At 42.1% G+C, this 22,800-nt stretch overlaps 1 protein-coding gene across 8 annotated transcripts in view; it reads right to left on the reverse strand.

The window, feature by feature from the left end:
- The window catches only part of SNTG1 (syntrophin gamma 1), a 318,816-nt gene that overhangs the window by 196,044 nt on the left and 99,972 nt on the right, over window positions 1-22,800 (reverse strand). For 3 of the 8 annotated variants that reach the window (XM_066626311.1, XM_066626307.1, XM_066626309.1), the window contains one exon: window positions 22,212-22,479. The exons of the other annotated variants lie outside the window; for them this stretch is intronic. The gene's annotated coding sequence lies outside the window, so the exon portion shown is untranslated. The remainder of the gene's footprint in view (window positions 1-22,211; window positions 22,480-22,800) is intronic. 8 annotated transcript variants of the gene reach the window in all.

Genomic DNA, 22,800 nt, shown 5'->3' on the forward strand with positions numbered 1-22,800 from the left:
GGGACTGATAACAGCTGCCTTAGTTTCCTTCCAGCCCCAAGTGTCAGGCTGCAGCGTATTTGCTTAACTCTATGGAATTTAGCACAACGTGTTTTTTGTTAATCGCGCCGGGTCACAGAACAGAACTAACGTGGATAAATAGGCTCCACCTGTACATGTATGTACTGTAGTGATAAGATCTAAGTATCTAGTTACTTATAACTTTTCCAAAGGAAACGAAAATTTCACTTTGTAAAACAGCATAGGAAGAAAACCAGAGGAAGATATGGTATAAGGAATGCAAGCCAAAAACCAAAAAAATAACAGTGTGTTCTCCTTCAGCACAGACACAATGGTCATCAGGATCAAGGGCACTGAGAACAGCAATCCCTGTGAACTAATTGAAATTACTACAGTCACCAAACAGTCTAATTGCTGAGGGGAAAGAGCCAGCCATGCAATGCTGAAATCCATCAGCTGCCAAGAGAGAAGAGGAGCATCTGTTTGGCTGGGAAAAACCAAGTCTCACACAAAGCCTATAACGGAATATGTTTTGTACTTAGAAAGGACTGGAAGGCAGGGAGGAATAAGGAAAAGCTTCACACACACACACACACACACACACACACACACACACACACGTAGGGACTATGTATTTTCTGGAGAACTTGGAAGGCAAACAGGATGAAGGCCAGAAAGCCATGCAAACTAAGCCATGGAAGTTAGGTGCAGATTGTTGTACAGGGGCTAGGACAGATTGGGCCACTTGCTCTTGATGGAACAGCATGCATGCAAGTGAAGAGAGCTGAGTTATTTAAAAAAATCATTCAAAACAAACCATTCTTATCTGGCATTTTTGATCTATATTGCATATTACTCATGACAACTGCTCTCTTTCTGAAGATATTCAGATACGCTGCTACCCTACTGTTCAATTCAGAATAATTAAAGTGCACTTCCTTTCTCACTTGACAACGATCCAGTGCACACCAACCATGAACAGACATGATGGGAAATTACTAACGAAATTGCCAATGGACAATATCCAAGCTGAACATATTTGAACTAGCAGCAAATGAATGAATGAATGAGTAATGGTCAAAAAAGAAGAGCATTTTAATTATTCTAAACTATTGAACAGTAGGATGGCAGCAATGTATCAGACTTACTTTAAAGGAAGTTGGTTCTTATGTATGTTAAAATATGGCCTCATTATGCCATATTAGACTATGTAAGATAACATAACAAGCCACCACTGTGAAATACGATTTTAGGTGTGGTTTTCAATCACACATGCCTAGATTAAATGACGATAGGATCCATGGTAAAAAAAGATAGTCATGACAATATCAAACTGGTCAACAGACCAATGACAGCATGCTAGTCCTCCACATGCAGGGACCAGCTAAGCCTAACATGCATTTCTGAAGATGTGGCCCAGATCTTAGAAATAAAAGCATAGAACATGTGATTGCTGGACTTTATAACAATGTCAATAGACAGGGTTGTTGAAGGTGTATATAATATTTATGTCTTCTAATTCTATGAGTAATACCACAGAATTATTTACTTATCTGAAGCATTATTATACATTCTATATGCATATTGGACAGAATAATCTCTAGTACTACAACTCATTACCGCTCTAACAGGCCAATCCTATTCCCCGGCAACCCAGACCATGCAGCGCCACATGCCTGGTGGAATGGTGACCAGAAGGCTCAGGAAAGGTATTTTTACTCACCTTCCCATAAGCCACCTGGCCTTCAATGGGTCTCCTTGAACCTATACCAGCTATTTAGCTAGTGAGGAGACTCAGAAGGTGGTTCAAGGCAGGGAAATGGGAACAGGTTCTTAACATGCATGGCTGTCACCAAGATCCTCTCCCCTCCTGGACTGCCTCCAACCAAGCCCAATCCCCACCCTGATCCACCCCCAAACTGCTCCATGGCACCAGCTTGTCTGCTCCAATGGGTGTTCTGTGGACTGCTGCTGGCGGTGCAGGTCTCACTGGCTGCTGCGCATCTTTAGCAGGCCACAGAAATGGCAAAGCTGGGGTGAATCATGAAATCTGTCAGTGTATTGCATTCATATGATTGCGTTGTAAGTGTGTTGCATGTTGCTATCAAATGTTTCTGATTTGGAACCAAAATGTTGGGAGGTCAGTGACGTTCCTAGATAGGGGGCAAAACAATAAGTTTTTGCGGTCCTATGTCCCTGGGTGGCACAGGGGCCAGGTCCACAATCGCCTGACACACACGCATACATTTATTTATTTATTCAGGTATTTATATACCGCCTTTCTTTGGCTGTCAGATTTCTCTTCAGACTTTAATCCAAGGCAGTTTACATAGGCAGGCTGTTCTAAACCCCCATAGGGATTTTTACAATTGAATAGTTCTAGTATTTCATAGAACTCCTTGTTCCAGCTGGATTCCTTCCCGGTCTGGCCTCTCTCTGGCCCTTCGCCTCCCACGCTCCACTTGTCAGCAGCTCCTCTCTGCCACCGAGGGTCAGCTCATCAGTATTTCAGCGTGTTGTCAGTTCTCGGGTACTTTCGGTTGTTTCGAACTGGCAGCCTCAGATCTTCAGGCATACAAGGCGGCAGCTCTACCAACTGAGCCAGACCTCCTGCCCAGAATCAGAAGGCTCAGAAAACAAGCCACTCATGAATCCTGCTGTCACAGACAAGAGCACAAAGTTTATTGCACTCAGAAGGGTGAACTCTCAGGGGAAAGCTCTTACCCCTTTTGGCTGGTAAGTGCTGCTGGGATACATGCAGACACAGGAAGCAGTGGTGCCGCTAGTGGGGTGTGGGGGGTGTAGGCCTGACTGTGTGACATGCAAAGAGGGGGTGACATGACTAGTGTCCAAAATCACAGTTTTTAGGAATAATACCATCATGTTATATACCATTTGATTTAATTTATAGCAAAATGCAATGAAAATAATAGAGTGAAATATCTCCATTCTATCAAAAGTTATGGCCAAAAAACCAGAAAATAAAATGCAACTATCTTATGTAACAAAACAAGTAATTTCCTCAATTCAAAATGTACCAATGAGACTGATTATTCGAAGAGCCAATGAGATCTTATTATGACACAGCATGGAACCAATAAGATGTTAGGTGACACCCTGGGTGGGAGTGACACCACTAGTGACCAAAATCACTAAAATCATGGTTTGTAGGAATAATACCATCATGTTATATAGCAATCGAAGCGTCATTTCATGCAGAATGAAATGAAACAAACCGTGTTGAAATATCTGTGTTCCATCGAAAGGTATACCCAAAAAACCAGAAGGGGTGGGGCAATGGTGTATCTCCATGCCCACCACCCGGGTTGTTGTCCCACCCACTGCATTGGAATTGGTCCATCATGGGGGTGACACACTGGCCTCCCACACTGGGCAGCACAAACCCTAGTGACTCAACTGATAGGAAGTCTGCCAAAGGATAATTGGCAGTGTAGGAAGAGGGAAGAAAGTCCCTGGGTTGCAGTAAATGTGTGGTTGCTAATCCCACATGAGCTGAAACCCTTTGATGTGACTCACGGATGTGTTTTCCCACAGATTAGCTGCACATCTGGCCTGGGTCTAAGAAATGGCACCCAAGCTGAACACGGAAAAAAAGTACAGGGAAATAAAAGAAAAATGTCTAACATCTGAAAAGGCTTCACAAAGACATGATTCTGTTTTCACCAAACGTCGTTTCATTATACAGTAAATGGTTCACATTATCTAGTCTTCTAGCATACAGTTTAATGCAATAAACCAGCTATTATTTACATATTCATAAAACTTAGTCTAAATATTGCAGTTTTGCTTCCTAATGATACGGCAATCACACTTCCAATATTTAGATTACCTTTAAGCTAACAACAGCCTAAAGCCCACATTAAGGAATAAAATAACCTGGTAGAGTTGAGACAATTAAATTTATACCTCAGATTCATTTTTCATAGAAGTATTTTATGGATATAGTATAAAAATTATTTATATGCACTAATTTTACTACTTTATGGTGTAAAACCAGAATGGATAACACAGACTATAACAGACATAATTCAACAGACACAAAGAGATAATACTAAGGAGCTTTTTCAAAGAGAAAAGTCTTATAGCCCAATCCTATGCTATCCCCACCGCCACTGAAGAAGGTGCTCCAAAATGGCTCATGGTTTATCCTGTAGGTGGAGGGGGAAGTCCTGGAGTTCTAGGAATATTCATTCTCTTACCTGGAGGCAAGTTTCCATGGTGCCGACAGGTCTACTTGGACCCGCATCAAGCTGGTACATGTCCGTGTGAGCCTGGGCCGCAGGATCTGGCCAGGAAGGGGGCTTGGATAAGTTGGCCACCTCTGTTAGCAAACTCACTCCCTTCTCAGACCTGATCTTTTATCCAGAGGAGGCTGCCTCAACTGCCCCCCCTCCACAGGATGCAGTAGTACTCTTTTCAGCAGGGGTGGAGAATGGATAGGATTGGGCTCTAAGATCAATAGGATTTACTCCCCAGCAAATGTGTGTATGAATGCAGCCATAGTCGTGAAAGAAGTTGCACCAAGAAATTTTTTTTAATTTACATTTGAATCAAAGTCTCCAGTATCTTTTTGGAGTCACACTCACCATTGTCTGATTTTCCTACTTGAGTTGGAAATGTGCCTTTTCAGAAATGATTATATGCTTCATCTCATTTACACCATTTGATGGTTGCCATGGGCTTTTACTTAGGGGGGGAGGTGTTAAAACATAAAACCTTGAAAGGTGAATGGTGGTTGGCAACTGTTACCCTGCACATGCCTGATCTCGAAAACTAAGCAGGGTCAGGCCTGGTTAATACTTGGATGGGAGACCACCTGGGAATACCGGGTGCTGTAGGCTTATACCATAGTCTTTCGAGACTGGAGGTTGCCAACCAACCAAAAGGTGAAATGTGTCTGGTTCCTAAATTTTGGGAATGACTCCTCGATTCAAATCAAATTGGTTGAGCCCTGGATCAACTTGAGGTTTAAATTACATATTGCTGCTGATATTTCAGGCTGGTTTTATTGATTTTTAATTGGTGGTTTGTGTTCTGCACTTTGATTTTGTGGCATTATCACAGGCCACTTTGTGGAGTCGTGGGGGTCAAAAAGTTGGTATAAATAAACTTAACTAGATTGATTATTAGTATTTACGGCTGAATCAGTGACACCACAGAATGCTGGCATAAGAAAATTCAGATGGGGTCCTAAATTACATTGCAGTACATGTACTTGGACAGTAACTAAATTCTAATGGAATAGTATCCCTGATAACTGCACACAGATGTGAATTCTGATGAACTGTCTAACTCTAGTCAGGAGTTACAAAAGAGACAATCTTCCCACAAATAACATAATTCTTTTTCCACTCACTGATAGGATGCCTGTGCTTTTAATTACAGAAAGCACTGCAAAATTGGTATTGGGCCCTGGAGGTTAAAATGCCATATTGCTTTCAGTCATCCATCTTTCATTTAATTTTCTGTTCCAACACAGACCACAGCTTTTGTCAAAAAGAATTCTGGCTTTGATTTTATCTTTTTATTTATTGCAACAGAAGTGGTTGCAATGCGTTCAAGGGTGGTTCCACCCACACCTCAGCAGGCCAGCTAGGACTTTTCCTCTTCTTTACCAAGTGACACAGGAAATTAGCTAGCAGTTCAGCAATCATACTGAAGCATTCCATGTGTCTTTCTCCATGAATAATTCCCCCTACCTCCAAAACATATGGCTGCTGAGATAAGCAACCAATTGAAAACTTCACATTCAAAGCACAAGAATTGCCATATTGGGTAAGACTATTAGTTCATTAAGTCAAGATCTTGTCACTAAGAACAAACTGTACCACAGCCTTCATGTAAAATTCTACTCTACTATTCCTATTCCATCACAACCAAACAAGCAAAATAAGTCTAAAGAAACAATTGGTTTGTAGTCTCTTCCATTCAGTGAACCATCATTATTGGAATTCTGCTTATCAAACCCCACTCTATCCACATGTAAAGTCCCCCCCCCCACATCAAATTGCATTCCCTTGTTGAACAGCCATATATAAAAAATATTCCTAACATCCAGACTATCTGAGGTCACAATCTTATATACACTTTCCTGGGAGTAAATCTCATTGAATACAATGAAATTTACTTATGAGTAGACATGCATATGATTGTGCTGTAAATGATTTTAAAAACATCCACCCTAAATTCTACCATATATATTACAGTGAAAGCCACAACTTGTCGACATTTATCTGGAGAACATCTGGTATAGATCACAGTTCAGAGGAACCGCTGCTCAGTCTACAGTATATACCCTGCATGCAGAAGGTGCCAGGTTCAATTTGCAGGTTGGGTAAGGAAAGACCCCCATCTGACATTCTAGAGAGCTGTATGTCATCATAGATAGTACTGAGTTAGACAGACTTGTAGTCTGACTCTGTATAAGGTGATGTTCTGGTTCTGGACTTCTATGGTAATGTATACTTCAATTTATTACATGTTTAACTCCTGTCCCTTAATTAATTCAGTGACAACATCTTGAGACAGGACCATTTAAACAAAACATTCAATTAATCTTCTTGATGGGCTGTTGGTCAGATTATTCAATTTTGCTATGACTGATATTGAGTCCCTACAGTAGACTCTACTAAGTGGATAATATAATACTTTGTTACCCTGTTAATCATACACACCAAGTGTCACGTCAAGATCAATAAAGAAACCGTCATAAGGTTAAATAAGTCAGTATTTTAAAATCGACATTTGCTTAAAACTTAAGCACACAAATGTTTAAGGGCTAGAGCTGCCAACCAATTAAACACATTTTAGCTAATGAAATGTCTGGCATTCAACCAAATTAATTGATTCAATTTAAACATATTTACTTATTCTGATAGTAATGTTTCATAGAAATCCAAATACAGTAATAATATATGAGAGTACTGTAAATGAACTGGAAAATGTAATGGCCTCTACGTTGTTGCTTCACATGCTGGTCAATTACATTGTGCATCTGTACCACCACCAAAATTCATGCCTTTTTAATACCATCCTAGAGGTCTGTACTTGCTTTCGTGAATTTATATCTATTGTTCCTTTGTTCAGCAATGCAAAAATGACGGACCACTCATATCCTTTCTGCCCCCTGCGGGCACAGCCATGTCAAAAACAGGTGTGTTGTATCCTGCGGGGTGGTGGTGTCTGTCTGGGAAGCTTCAGAAGGGGGATTGAATTCCTCCTTCCCTTCCGTAAGCCTCCCACTCCACAATGAGTGTCCTCGGACCAGTACTAGCTCTTTAGCTGACAAATCGGAGGAGAGAAAAGGGGCAGGGATGCTTAAAAACAAGGGGATATGATCCAGTGCGCTCCATTGAAACCGGATCCACTCCCTCCCATAGCCTCCCTGCCCCCGTTCCTTCTCCCTTCTCAGATGGTTTCACCCTGCCTCCCCCCTATCCACACAGTTTGGTCCCCTCCTTGACTCAGTTGCTACCTTACTTGTTCCGGCATGTCCAGGGAGGTCTACTGACAGACAGGAAGTGCAGTGGCAGTGCTCCTAAAACGGCTACTGATGAAGCACTGCATGCTCTGTTGGCAGCCATTTTACAACATCAGAACTCTGTTCTGCTGTAATAAATTGCTGCACATGGCAGCCCAACCTCGGATGGGATTGGGCTGTGAATTCACATTATTTTTCTGTTGAGATGAGGCAGAGGAAACCTCAAATTTATTCTAGTATGAATCGGAGCAGTCAATACATATTACAGGGTATTTTCTGTATTTTCTGTCCATTTCATTTTAGGTTCAGAATTTTAAATTCAAAGGGGTCCTAGCTTTGTTACCTGCACATTAATTAGCATTAGGCGGCAATCCTAACCAACTTTCCAGGACTGACATAAGGGCAATGCAACTCCGAGGTAAGGAAACAAACATTGCCTTACCTTGAGGAGGTCTCCATGAGTGCCTCCCAACTGCAGGATGCAGCACATGCCCCACTGGCACAGCTATGCCAGCGCTGGAAATTTGGTTAGGATTGCGCCCTTAGAGTCTCATTGTTTTCAGCTCTCCAACCTGCTCCCTTTTAGAATTTGCAGACAGCACAGAGACAGCAAGACACAAGACAACGTGACAGGAGGGCTGCAGTCCGAGAGATAAGATGTGTGTGATGAGGGGGATTTATGAACTACAGCTAACTGAAGCTGTAGATATTGGATCCACGGATATGGGTGGGGCCTGTATTTTCAAAATATGGGAATGGGAGGTTGGAGGTCAGCTATACTTTTGCTTCCTTTGTCTAAGCAGTCCACTGTGTGTTGCGCGTGCACTCCTGAACTCCATATTTTAATTGTGTAGCCTGCAGACTGTGGGGCTCTTCCAACGTACCCCCACTTTCCCCATCCTTTTTGTTTACCGTGTGCCTCATGAAGAATTTTGGTAAAATTAAAATCTTGCATTTTTTTTACGTTGCTACTTTCAACTGATCCTAAATAAATCATTGGTTGACCTTGTAGATCTCTTTATTAGTTTCTCTACCTTACTCTCATTTGGGGGCAAAAATATCCCTGTCAGCTTCAAACACACAGTACAAAATCTGCCAATGCCTTGATTTCAACAAGCCAGGCAACCAAAGGCTATAAATTCTGGAAGTCATTCCAAGTTTCTCTCAGCATGACTTCACAAGAACATAAGAATTTAAGTCCTGCTTAATCAGACCAAAGGCCCATCTAGTCCAGCTTCCTGTATCTCACAGTGGCCCACCAGATGCCTCAGGGAGCACACCAGATAACAAGAGACCTGCATCCTGTTACCACTTCCTTGCACCTGACTTTCTGAGGTAGCCTACTTCTAAAATCAGGAGGTTGAACATACCCATCACAGTTTGTAACTGTGTGTTGGACTTTTCCTCCAGAAATGTGTCCAATTTCAATCCCCTTGTAAAGGCATCGCTACATCTTATGTCAAAGAGTTCTACAGGCTAATTACACTCTGGATAAAGAAATATTTTCTTTAGTCTGTTCTAACTTTCCCAACACTTCAGATTCCTGAGGAATCTTTCTTTCAAAGGAATGACTACCAGCAGTGTCATTGCCACAGCCTCACTCCACTTGCTTCCTCCTTAACTCAAAGTGACTGAATTTCATCTTCTTTCAGACTTTGAGAGTGTTGTTTAATCTTTTAATTTTTCCCATTTGTTTCCAGTGGCCTTGAAGCTTTGCCAGCTTGATCCAAGGCTCAACAGGCTTTTGGTATTACCAGGATTTATTTCTCCTTGGTTCATTCCATCCACATGCCTGCTTTAAAACATGAAGGAATCAAGTCTTGACTGAATGACCTGAGGAATGAACCGTCCTCTGTTAAACTCGGTTTAAATCTAATGATCAAACTGAAAGAGATGCAATCATTTGGGAAAACTGAAAAAGGAAACATTAAGTGGACAAGGCAAAGGAGTGCAGAGAGATTTTAAAAAACTACAGATCGGGGACAGCAAGGTATGGGGAGATGTAAGAAGGAACATTTTCTGCCAAATGACTCAGAAAGAATCATGTTTCATTCACCCTGCCAACAACTCTTTTACAGTCATTTTCACTTATTTAAAACACTTATGTTACTTTCACGGATGGAAAATGAAATATAGACAGGAAAGACAGAAAAGACATGAGATGCAGGTTAGGTACCAGTTATAGAGGAATAATGTATGGGGTTTTTTTTGTGAGTTACTGGGAGATTTGCAGGCAGAATTCAAACCACATTTACTTCTCTACTCTGCCCTACAAGGACCCATATGTTCTGGAGATAGATATAAGGAACCACTAGATTTTTTTATTTCCATGTAAATGAAAAAGAAAAGGGAGGGGGAACAGCCATTCTCGTTTCCGTGTCCGAGTAGCCTTGGTGCAAGGTGACATAGCACATTTTACTCTATTTCCTTTCAGGGTAATACTACAAGTGGGACCAAGTCAAGTACATGCCAAGGACCCATATCACTGGAAAGCCCATGCCTGGGCCTGGCCATGTCCCACCAGACTCCAGAAACAAACCTGTTCTTACCACTAATTCCCTCCTCACATTGCTCGGTAAGAATCCCCCAGGCTTACCAGGCGACAAGGCACAGAGCAGCAGCAAACTGTTCTCATTCTTCCCCGGTGCCATGTTAAAACTCCCATCTCAGTGGCAGCATGAAGGAGGATCCTCCCCTGTCTCCTGCCCTCTGGTGCAGGGGGCACAGGTGTGTTTACAGTACAAGGCACAGCCAGTGATTACTGGGGGCAGAGCAGGTGCCCAAGTCCCCCCAAAAGCTGGTGCTGACCCTGCTTCCTTTTATGAAAACAGAAGGGAAGGGCCCAATACTATCCGACTTTCCAGCGCTGATGCAACCATACCATGGGACATGCGGGAGGCCTTCTCAAGGTAACATTTATTCCCTTAACCTTGCAGCTGTGTCAGTGCTGGGAAGTTGGACAGAATTGGGCCTGGAGAAAACTGCAAAAATGAGTAGCAAACTTAACACTCTACTATATAGAAACAAAAGCTCTACTTGCCAACACCCAAGTGAATGAGAAAAGTCAGTTTGAGCCGCCTCAACTTCTACTCTACCAGAGAAGCATACATAAATTTACAATAGGAGAAAAACTGGAATACGGGTTGAGTCTCATTATTATTTGAGATGGTTCTGTTCCCAGAACTCATGTGGATGGCAAAAATCACATCAAAGCAAATCCATTTAAAAAGCAATGTCCCTTTGCTATGTGATTTAAAAACAGCCTTGCAAACCTTTGTGATGTAAGACAGAGTCATTAGGCAGACAATTCATCAATCATTCTATCTCCAGGCATTTAGAAAGGTTTCACTCTGAGCCAGCAACCCGTCCCTTCACCATTGTAAATTGATTATACCACGTGCCCGATCTCGTCTGATCTCGGAAAGTAAGCAGAATCAGGCCTGGTTAGTACTTAGATGGAAGACCGCCTGGGAATACCGGGTGCTATAGGCTTATACCATAGTCTTTCGAGACAGAAGGTTGCCAACCATCTTTCTTTCCCATGCTTAGGGGGAAGGGAGGGGTTGCTTGCCTTGGAGTGAAGCTGTTCATAACAAACAGCATGACAGACATTCTGATCTGCAACTGAATTGTGGTTACATATTTTTTTCACCATATTTTCTTACAATACAGGTAACAAGAGAATTTGTCCTGTCCATATAACTTTAAAAAAAAAAATCAATACTCGCATATATTCTGCAAACTTTAAACAAGAACTTTTCTCTGAGAAAAGTTTTAAGAGTGCTCTGATAATATATAGAAAATTATTTGCATCATGAAATGAGTACCTTAGAGAAGGATTTACCCAATTTCAGACTGGTCTTTTCAAATCCATTTTTCACCAAATCATAATAATATACTGATAAGAATAGTTCCTAAGGGGAAATTGAACAGATTGAGAGTGTGCAGCCCAACTAGCTGAGTGCAGGAAAGTAAGCACAAACACGATTAGGAGAGCAATAACTAACACCTGAAAGAAATATAAAGGCAATTTAGCTCCAAGTCTATATATAGTCTTCCCCATATGCATCACAGAATGCTAAATAATAACTGGATAAGGAGAGTCTTCTTTAAATGTAACGCCATTTTCATGCAATTCACGGTATCATTCAATTATATTTAACAAAGAAGTTTGGAGAAGATAACCCTTTCATGTTCAATATATACCGCTGAGAAATCATTTTCAACAGGTTACTAGAAGTGAGAATATATTTTGCCAACCCATTCTTTTAAACATCTTATGAAGACCACAATCATTGAAAAGGAACTTCTTTCACAAATATATCTGATATCCTTGAAATTTAACAGACAGGAGGATATGCACAGAATGAAAATGGGAAACAAACTCTGCAGAGCAACATAACAGATTTTCAATGGAAATGTGTCAAGACAGAATATCTGCAACATTCCCTTGAAAGACAATAAAATGCATTAACTTTTTTTGTATTTTCTAAAAAAAAAGGCTTTTAAAAATGTGTGAGCTCTTCTACAAGTGCAATAAGGAAGACGGGACACACCTTTGTATAGTACTACCTCCAAAATACCTCTTTCTTTAGTGCTGTTTCGTGACAGTAATCATGAATGAAATCAAGTTAAATGAAAAATGAAAATGAAAAATCATGTTAAATGAAATTCATTTTAAAAAACAATGTCCTTTGCTCAGTTTTTCAAAAATAGCCTCCCTACAATTGTAATGCAGAAGAGTGGCAGCAAGCAAACAGAAAGACAATCTCTCTCTCTCTCTCTCTGCACATAGAAAGGTGTCTCACTGAGGAAAGCGACCCACCCCCCTTCACCGGCTAGAGAGAATGCAAAGAGAACGCAAAACCAAGGTGATAACCACTAAGCATTCTTTCCCTGCTCCAGGGGGAAGGGAGGGGTGGCTTACCTCCCAGTGAAGCTATTCTAAGTGCCTAGAGAATGATTGCTCTCTGCTAAGCAAGGCTGTTTTTAAAAGGGACATTTTTTCATTTAATTGAAAGGGCTCTTCTCATTGCATTGACATACAACCATGGGTGAAAAATCTGTGGATAATTAGGCTATACCTGTATTATGCACTGAAGTTTCATGTATCCATATACTAGTCTAGGTATGCCTATACAATGAGTGTTTTTTAAAAAAAAATCATTTCTTAATTTTTTTCTTTTTTTAAACTTGTATGTACATAACTACAACTCATCATTATTTCACTGCTTTGTATCTTTCGAAGCACTTGTGTATCCGCTCTGGTATTTTGCTTCTGTTCCTTTTTGTTGCTCTGGAATACTAAGCTTGAAACAATTTATAAATAATCCAAACCAATCCATCAAAAAAACATGCATTTGTCATTTTGAAAGAAAGCAGTAAAAAAAATTACAGACCCTTCTGTTATCCTTGTGCTGCTTATAATACAGCCATTTCTCTTTTTGAATAATTTCCCACAGGTAGTTACAAAAGGGTCTTGTGTTCCTTTAACACCGGCTGGTCTAAAAAGCCTTAAAGGAAGATGTTCCCTGCTTAGCTGTTTGATGTTCATTATCTTCCTTTGCTCCATTTACAGTACATTTTCTCAAATGCCTTGAGCTTCTTTCAATAATCCTGTCAATCCTCTCATTTACTGTATTCTTTGTAGTTTTTTGCTTTGACTTTCACTCAGTTATTGTTCTTTGAGGCTTTGGATTTTTGCCTTTTCTTTTAATGTCTGAAAGAATCCATTCTTCCCTTCTCCATTTTTTATTGGCAGGTATCTAAATCCCCTCCATTTGCCCTGCAATCAGGGTTTTTTTAATAATTAAAAAATTGATGAACATCAACGGCAAGTGGAAGCCTAGTCTTGGCAAGTGGCATCAATGGCAAGTGGAAGCCAGTGAATGGGAAGCGGCAGGAGTTCATCTTCTCCCTGCCTGAGAAAGAACCCTGCTCCAGTTGCCAGTTCCCCAGAGACTAGAGTAGTGAGCAGCATAGTGAGCATCCTCTGACCTCTGCTATTGTCCAGGCTGCTAAGGTTGAAACCCTGCCTCCCAGGTTGAACACCATGGCAAGGGGAAAATCAAATTCTTCCCCCCCCCCCACCATCGACCAGAGAATGCAGCAGCTGTAGGGTGCTCACCACCTCCTCCCCCAAGAACTCCAATTCCTAGTTGGCCAGGAATCAGAGAAGCAAGCAGATGCATTGGCCAGAGGGCTAAAGGAGTCCTGGATTGTCACTGAAAGCCTCCCAGTCACTGTAAGCCTGTCATTGTAAGCACTCTTAAGCACCTCACTTATGTGAGGAGAAAGACAGGATACAAACATTTTAAATACATATATATTTCTTCAAAATCAAGTTGATTTGTTGAGTTTCTTACGAATTCTCACTCACTGGCCATTCATGGGTCTCACACATTTAAAATGTTTGGGTCTCTCCCCAATCCAATGGGGTGCCGACTTCATGTTTGGGCCTCCATCCACATAGTTGGATCTTTTAAACATTACTCCACTCACTCACCAAAAAACAAAAATCAGTCGGTTTTGGCCTATTTTTAGCATCCTTTTATACAAATTTTTTCCTGCTTTTCTATTCTTGAGATGTACGTGTGCACTCATGCACCAAAGAGGCATGCTGTGACTTGATCCCATTACAAGAAAGCAAAGCTAGAAATGAGAAGCCCAAACCAGTTCTACCAAATTCTGTGTCAACAACAAAACTTGTGTGCACATGAGAGAAGTGAGGGCAGACAGATCCTCATGACTTCTTCCAACATGACAGTCCAATTATTGTGCCATTTGTTTCTTCTGTTCAGTATTGTTGCATGGGCATACTTCACTTCTCCAAGCAGTGAGAAGTTCTAGGGATGCAGCACTACCTGGGTTCTGACTTCCTTTTAAAGAGAGATCACTGAAGTTTTACGATGTCTTTGCAATAAATACTTTATTTAATAATATGCAGATCGAGACCTGGATGGAGGATCTTAGGAGAACACTCCTGCAAGCAACATCAGGTTATGTACATTTCCAGGAGTTCCCCTGAACCTCATGTTGCCCCATCTCTGAACTTAAGCTGTTTTGGCTTTCATTGCCAGTCTCTGGGCCCAAGCCTAACAGGCCACTGCACCTTTGAAACCTGTGTTCTGGTGGCACTGCAGCTTTTCCCGTATAGCAAAATGCAATGTGCTATTGTGTACAACTGGGCTACTGCCAAAAGCAGTGAGCAGAAGTGGCTGCATAACAGCAGCTTTTGAAGATGCAGGAACCCCTAAGTCAGCACAGAGGACAGGTGGTTGATTCTGGGTAGGAAGTATGGGGTGGGAAGGTAGAAGAACAGGGTGGGGACTGAGGTGGAGAAAGTGCATGTCAAGGGTGGGAATGGGATGGTTATTGGTGACAGTGGCTCTGCCAATATCTTATCCCCCTTCTCAGGCTCAATCTATCTCCCTGGGTCCATTCAGAGTTGCACCAGCTGAAGAGTTGGTAGAGGTTCAGTATGCCTATCAAGGAAACAAGGCTTGCCCTAAGTAAGGGAGCAAACATTCCCTTGCCTCATAGAGGTCTCTAGAACTCCCCCCCCCCTTTGCAGGGTACAACAAGTGCTCCATTGGCGCAGCTGCATTGGAAGGGGGGGTAATCAGGATTGAGCCATCTCTTTGTCACTGATACACCATGCAGACATTTTTTTAAAAATGCTTACAAGAATGTGTGGAAAGTGCAAAAGCACGTCAGCACTCTATGCTGCCATGCTCCCAAAGCCCCACACCCCCTTCTGTCCATGACCATGAGGTTCCCTAATCATTAAGAGCATCTCTCCCCAAGTAGAGTTTAGCCATTGAAACAAATGCTTTACGCAGGAACAGTACTGCCCAGGAGCACACGGTACATGGTAGAGCTCGTTAGCATTCTCTCACCCACTCCCAAGTGTTCCTATATCCATTTTTCATTACAACTGCATAGGGCTTGACTTACTTAGGATACAGTCATGGGGGGGGGGAAACAGAAGGCTTGTAGCTTTTCATTGTTCTCATCTCTACCCACTCAAAATGGGTACGTTAAAAATGGGGGGGAAGGTTATCTTATACTCTCAACCATCATCTCTCCACTCACATAGAGGTTCCTCTGGGCCACATCAGGCTTTCTAATGGAGACTCTTATGCATCATCTCAGCCACTAATCCCTCTCTGTTAATCCCTCTTTTTGATCAATTTCGGGCACAATCCTAACCCCTTATGTCAGTGCTTTCCAGCACGGGCATAGTGGTGCCAATGGGACATGTGCTGCATCCTGCAGTTGGGTGTCACTCACGGAGCCCTCCTCAAAAGTGAGGGAATGTTTGTTCTCTTACCTCAGAGCTGCATTGCCCTTATGCCAGTGCTGGAAAGCACGGACATAAGGGGTTAGGATGGTGCCCTTCAAGTCAGGCATTGCTATGTCACTTCCCCTCCAGTTACTTGATGTGCCCTGTACTAACCCTGCAGCAGCTGGTAGGGACTACACTATTGAAAGGTTGATTAATAACACAGCTGGGAAGGGGTCAGCATCAGGGCCTGGTATGCGACCACATATAATGCAACACTGACTGGACTGGTCCCGCCAGCCTTTTCTCTTGTCTGAGTAAGAGTTCTAAAGACACTGGCCAGTTCCCAACAAAGCCACCCTGAAATCCAAACCTGCAAGGAGTTTTCTACATAGTGACACAAACCTCTGAAAATACGAGGAAGGGTATTATGTTATGAAGCAAAAACACGGTTTCCTACAAATGTTCCCAGCATTGTTAACCCAGCATTCCAAAATCTGACCCAAGACTAGAAACAAGTCAAGTGGGCCCAAAATGGGATGATGATATCTACTGGGGGCAACCAATAGATGCAAGACAAACACTCCTTCATGCCTATCAAACAAGCCTCCCCTCTGCCTTAACATCAGGGCATAATCCTAACCAGGTCTACTAAGAAGTAAGTCCTATTTTGTTCAATGGGGCTTACTCTCAGAAAAGTGTGGTTAGGATTGCAGCCTCAGAATATTAAGGTAAGTTGGCCTCTGAGAAAACACAGAAGTTGCATTTCAATGTATGCTCTGAAAGTCAAAATTAATTTGCATTAATGTTGTTTTCTTCGCTGGAAATTAAACACGACCACAAATACTGTGACACATTGGTTGACTGAATATTTTACAGACATTGCACTGAGCAGGAAATGAATGCTATTATCAGATCCTTAGAATGCAATGGGGAAGGATGGGGGCGGTGGCACGGTACAGTCGTTGAATTTCTTGTTTGTGTTTTGTTTTGTTATGCCTGCACACATTGTGCAAAATAAAAGTGGGTAACTTCAGACACTTTTGTCTCTGAATTGAATAGGTGGTCTCTGGGTTATTGCGAAAGTCAGGCTCAAACAATCTGCATATCACTGAGTTAACAACAACTGGAATGGTTTCTGCAAAATGAATAATGCATAAGGCTACGTTTCCATCTCCAAATACATAAATTTTAAATATCATATTTCAATATTTTAATTACCAGACCACAAATATTTGGCTTCTGCTTTTATCGGCAGTGGCTGGCATTCAGACTTGCTTAAACTACATAACGTTTTAGGTTTCACTCTGTCTTCCAGTGATGCTCCACTCCCGAAAATCCATTGAACGGAAATTTTCATTTGAAATATAAATTCTTCATCTGCTTTGTATTCAAAATAACTGCTCCTGGTAACAAGTTTCTTTCCTGAAAATAAACTTCACCAACACACAGCTAAGTTTAACGTGGCATTCATACACGGACTGTGCAGCAGGTGCCCAACCTGCTGCCTGAACCCACCCCCAAATTCCATAGTCTATCCCCCTACTGCCATCACACATGTGCACCATCATGCCCCAGCATGCACCATCCTTCTAGCATGAACCTTACCGTTTTCATTCACATTCCACCACCACTTTTTGTAAAATGGCTTGGTGGGAAGAATCCTGGGAACTCTTCACTCCCAGAATTCTCTCTGCTGTCTACAAGAAGCGGTGGCAAAGCTGAAGCAAAAAGAGATTAACCCCTCCCATCCTCATATTCTGCTCATAGGATGCAAAAGAAGGAGATGGTGAGCTGGGTGGCTAAGCAGCACAGTGGGTCAGGAAAAGTAGCGGGTGGGTCACTGTCCCTATAAACTGTGTTGTCACATGACCATGCATCTCTAAGAGAAGCCCCAAACATTTGAAAGATGTTGCAGCATACCCATCTCTTCCCTTTATTCTTTTAACTCCCGCCCTCCACAGAGCCTGCAGGAAAGCCACACATGTGTGCAGACCACTGATAGATGAGGTACTTCTGTTGGCTTTCATGTCTCTCCTCTCCTCCCTTGATGCTGTATTGGCTACTGTAAGAAGGGAAGCCACGAGTGCGTATTGTGAAAATAGATGCAATAATACAGGGTGCACTATTTCCTAAGGGATGTCCTGGGAAAAGGTACAAAGAACCAAGGTGCAAAGAAGGGCTAGTAAAACAGAACTTTTTCATTTGGAAAACAAAAGTGAAGAAGGTGAAGTGGGGAAGGAGACAGAGCAACAATTTTCAACCTTTTTCATCTCGTGGAACACAGGCAAGTCACTAAAAGGGTCAAGGCACACCATCAGCTTTTTGACAATTGACAAGGCCACTGTGCTGTCAATGGGGGCTCACATCCCCCAATGGTCCTATTGATAAATGACCTTCTCCCAAATTCCCACAGCACACCTGGCGACCATTTGCAACACACCAGTGTGCCACGGCACAGTGGTTGAAAATGGCTGAGATAGAGGTTTACACAATTAGACATCAAAAAGTCCTAATACAGTTATATTTTTATTAGTATCACCCAGAAAGACACCATGTCTTAAGGAATTTTAATGATAAGGTCCCAAGTTTTAGTCCTTAGGATGCTCAATCAGACCGATTTCAAGTCTACAGCTTCAGTTTTATACATATATTCCTAGGAGTAAGCCTCATTGAACATAATAGGATTTACTTCTGAATAGACATACATAAGATTATTTCGCTACTGCAGGTCTGATTAGATCCCCTCCATGCCACAGTGTCTTCCCCCTGCGTAAGGGAACATTTTTTCCTTTACTCAGAGGAGACCTCCCAGACTGCCCTCCCCCAAGAGGATGCAGAGTGAGCTGTTTTGGTACATCTGCATTGACGGGGCAAGCATATGACTGGGCTTAAATTGATCATTTCTGTTTCACCTCTCACCTGGCCCCCCTTGCCAAGACCCTGCTAAACTATACAACTGTGTGTTTGGCTACTACACTGGATCTCTGCACATAATTGGTCCTGCCCCCCATATGCCCATTTTACATGTGTTTATAAAAATAAAAAAAGAACTACCAATGACAATGAACCAAAGCTCTGAATCATTTCAAAAAGATTTCCTTCAGACTTTGATAAAGTAAAGCTGATTTCCCAGCCATATTTTGTTTCTCTCACAAAGATGGCAAAATATTTACTTCCTAAATGAATGCACTAGAAGTGGGAAATAGATTATATCATGCTGAATATCTAATTACTGAAGTCAGGGCTATGCCATTTCCTGGTGACAACTTGGCAACCCTCCCATCATTTTCAACTGCTCCCATGCTATTTCCACTGTTTTAATAAGCAGCCAGATTACGGAATGGTCTACTTCAGTGATTCCCAAACTCGTGGGTTGCAACCTGCCAGCATGGGAAGCACTTAGCTGTGGTACCTTAAGGGGTGGGGAGGCAGCAACACAATTCCCAGGATTACACTGCCACCAGAGGGGGAAGGGGTTTTATTCCACTAACCTAAGAGGCTGCCAGTCTCCAGGGGGGTGGTGTGCAGGGAGCTCTGCAGCTACCACTTCAGGGCTCCCCAATCCTCTGTAATAGTAAAAACAAAAACAAAAAAAAACTTGATTGAAAACTTGATTGAAATTGGGGTATTTTTTACAGAGGCTTAGTGAGCTTTGCAGATATGTCTGCTGGCCTCCCTGCACCCTTAGAGGCTAGCACCCCCTTAGGTAAGTGGAAAAACCCCCCTCCTGCCAGCAGTAGTGTGATCCTGGGGATCACACTGCTGCCTTCTCCCCTCCCACTCACATACTTACAGTGTTCCCAACTCCTTTGTAGGAGTTTGGGAAGCACTGGTCTATTTAATACTTGGCATACTGCAAAACATCATCTCTTCCTTATTTTATTTATAAAATGCCAAAAGTTACTGTACAATATATATTTTAAAAAATACCATGCCTGCAGGCTCACAACCTAAATTTAACCGACACAGCAATTAGGGAGTGGACACAAACAAATGATAATGGGGGGGGGGGGGAATGGAGTCTGGAACTCCAAAACTAGAAAGAACAGCTTTAAAGTATTAGAAATGAACTGGAGATTAAGAACGATTTTAAAGACCTTTTGAAACAACAAGAGTAATGATGTCGAGACAGTCTCAATCATCCGGAGAAGCTAGAGGAAATGACTGAGGACCGGACAGCACTAAGGATACTTGAGGTCTCTCCAAAAGAGAGTACAGGTTGAGCCTCATTATTCACGTGGGTTCCGTTCCAAGCACTCACTAGATGGCAAAAAACGCACTATAGCAAATCAATTTTTTTAAAAAAGTTTCTTTGCTCCCGTGATTTAAAAACAGCCTTGCTGACCTTTGTGATGTAATATAAGAGTCATTAAGAAGACAATCCATCAATCAGTCATCCTCCAAGCACTTACAAAGGCGCTTCACTCAGCCCCTCCCTTCACCAATGCAAAGTGATCACCTTTCTTTCACATGCTCAGGGGGAAGGGAGGGGTCTGCTGGAGAGAGAAGGATTGATGGATTGTCAGCTGCCCTCTCTCTCTCTCTCTCATTAAGGAGGCTATTGTTAAAGGACTGTTCAGATTTTTAAACTGATTTTAAAGGGATGCATTTTTCCCCTTCTCCAAGGATCAGCACATTCCTTCTCATTTGCAGGAGCCATTCGTGTTCGTATATAAAAAATCCATGTATAACAAGGCTGGACCTGTATAAAGAACAAGAGGCAAGGGGTCATGAAATGTTGGCTAAATCAAGCATTGGCCAAGGTCCCATACTCAAAGGTGATCTCACCCAGCAGGGCTGACCCCTAAATCCTCACTGCCTCACCAGTGGCAGTGATAGCATCCAAAAGGGCTGGCCTGAGGAGCTGTGGGGCTGAATTGGAAACATTTTTTTGTGGGACCCCAGATTCAGAGCCAAGGTCTGCAGAACCTTATAAATACAGTAGAACCTCTTTAAGTTGACCACCCAAGGGACTGGAGGAATTGATCAACATAGGGAGGTGGTCAACATACGGAAAAAACGGTATTTAAATATTATCATGTTTCGCTCCTAGGACAACAAATGCAAGGCCAAGTTATTATTTAGATTGGATTTTTAAAAAGTTTTATTACAAATATCAATGAGAATCGATCCTCTTGTGATGCTTACTATTTATATCATCTATATCTATATCAAGAGACAGAGAATAAACAGTCCACAATCAGTGTTTAAAAAAAACCCTGAAAATTCATAAACTTAAAAAAAAACTGTAAGTTAAAAAAAATACTTGGTTTCATAGCAGACAGGCAGACCAATGCTATACCTTACCAGCCCATAGCATGTTACATAGCCCCAACAGCTAAAAAAGTAACACTTTTTCCTTAGGATGCCTGGCTTCCACTGGGTCTCCTCAGATTCACTAAATGCCAGAATGTGTTTGATACGGTCCCTCACTAAAAGCTGTTGAGAAAACTCTACAGTCAGGGAATTAGAGGGCATGTCCTCTCATGGACTGGGAACTGGTTGAGGACCAGGAAACAGAGAGTGGGTGTCAATGGGCAATTGACCAAAAAAGTGGAGAGAGGTGGAAAGTGGAGTGCCTCAAGGATCTGTCCTGGGACTGGTGCTTTCCAACATCTTCATAAATGACCTGGAAACAGGGATAAGCAGGGAGGTAGACAAGTTTGTGGATGACACTAAACTTTTCTGAGTGGTGAAGACCAGAAGGGATTGTGAAGTGCTCCAGAAGAATCTCTCCAAACCAGGAGAATAGCAGTTGTGTTTCAATATAAGTGTAAAGTAATGCACTGGTGATGGGAACCAAAATGAAAGGACAGTGGCTTCACTATGCACAAGCAACCTCATGTCCCTCACAACTTGGTAAATGTCCAGGTACAATTGGCAGCCGGCGCAGGTCTGTCAGCTATGTGCAGTGTACCCACCTATAAAAACCCTTTCACACCCGCACTAGCAGGCATAGGGGAGGGATTGTCGCGTGGCTTCTTGCTTTTCCAAGATGGGACAAACCAGACAACGCGTTCAGTGGGCAACTTACAGACGGTAAATTAATACTCTGTGTAATGGTTGAAGTGGTCAAGATACAACTTATGGAGGTGGTCAATACAGAGAGGTTGGTCTCCCATAGTGTATATGCAGTGTCTGTCCATACGGTGAAAATTAGGGCAACTTAAGGAGGTGGTCATTATAGAGAGGTGGTCAACTTTGGAGGTTCTGCTGTATATAAATATTTATAATAGACTTTTTATCTCTATGGTCCCTTACAATTTTACTCAAATTTACAGAAACCACAGAATCCTTTAAAAAAATTTACACATAAATTTACATATTTGTCTTTTTAACTTTCTCAGAGAAATATTTTTTTTACACTGTTCTATAATTAATATACTGTGTAATTCAAATGCAGGCGTGCCCTTTTTGACTCACCACAAGTTCCGAACCCTCCGTGGGAGGCCCACATCACCTCTGGGATGCTACAGGATGCATGTTTCGGTCATGTCTGGAAAGCTTTCTGAGACCCACAGAGGTTGTGCGTGGTCTCTCCAGGTCTCAGAACATCCCCTGGAACTATCGCGAAAGAACTTCTGGTCATGTCCAGAGGTTAGGCAAAGGCTCAGACCTGCAGATTTGGTTATCCATGGCTTTTTGTATCTGTGGGGGTTCTGGGAACAGACCCCCTCATGGATGTCGACAGCTGAGTGTACAATAAAAAAATTCAAAATATAAACAGTATAAACACTGCTGACATTTTAAAAATTCAGAATGTAAAAATTGTTGTTCTCTATGAAACCTGCAATGTGGTGTTAGGTATCCATTGCAATGTGTTATTGTGTGGATTTAACAAGATTAGAATAGATTAGCATGGGGGTCCTTAGGTGTGGGGCCCAATTAGGAGCAATTGACCCAATTAGCTTAAAGCTAACCCTAGCATCCAAAGCATCACCAACAGGCATAGCAGGTGCCTTGGAGGACCCAGCAAAGCTGAGGCATTGCCCCTCTGCTCCACAGCCACTTG

The sequence above is a fragment of the Tiliqua scincoides genome, chromosome 4 (assembly GCF_035046505.1).
Source record: "Tiliqua scincoides isolate rTilSci1 chromosome 4, rTilSci1.hap2, whole genome shotgun sequence".
Lineage (NCBI taxonomy): Eukaryota > Metazoa > Chordata > Lepidosauria > Squamata > Scincidae > Tiliqua > Tiliqua scincoides.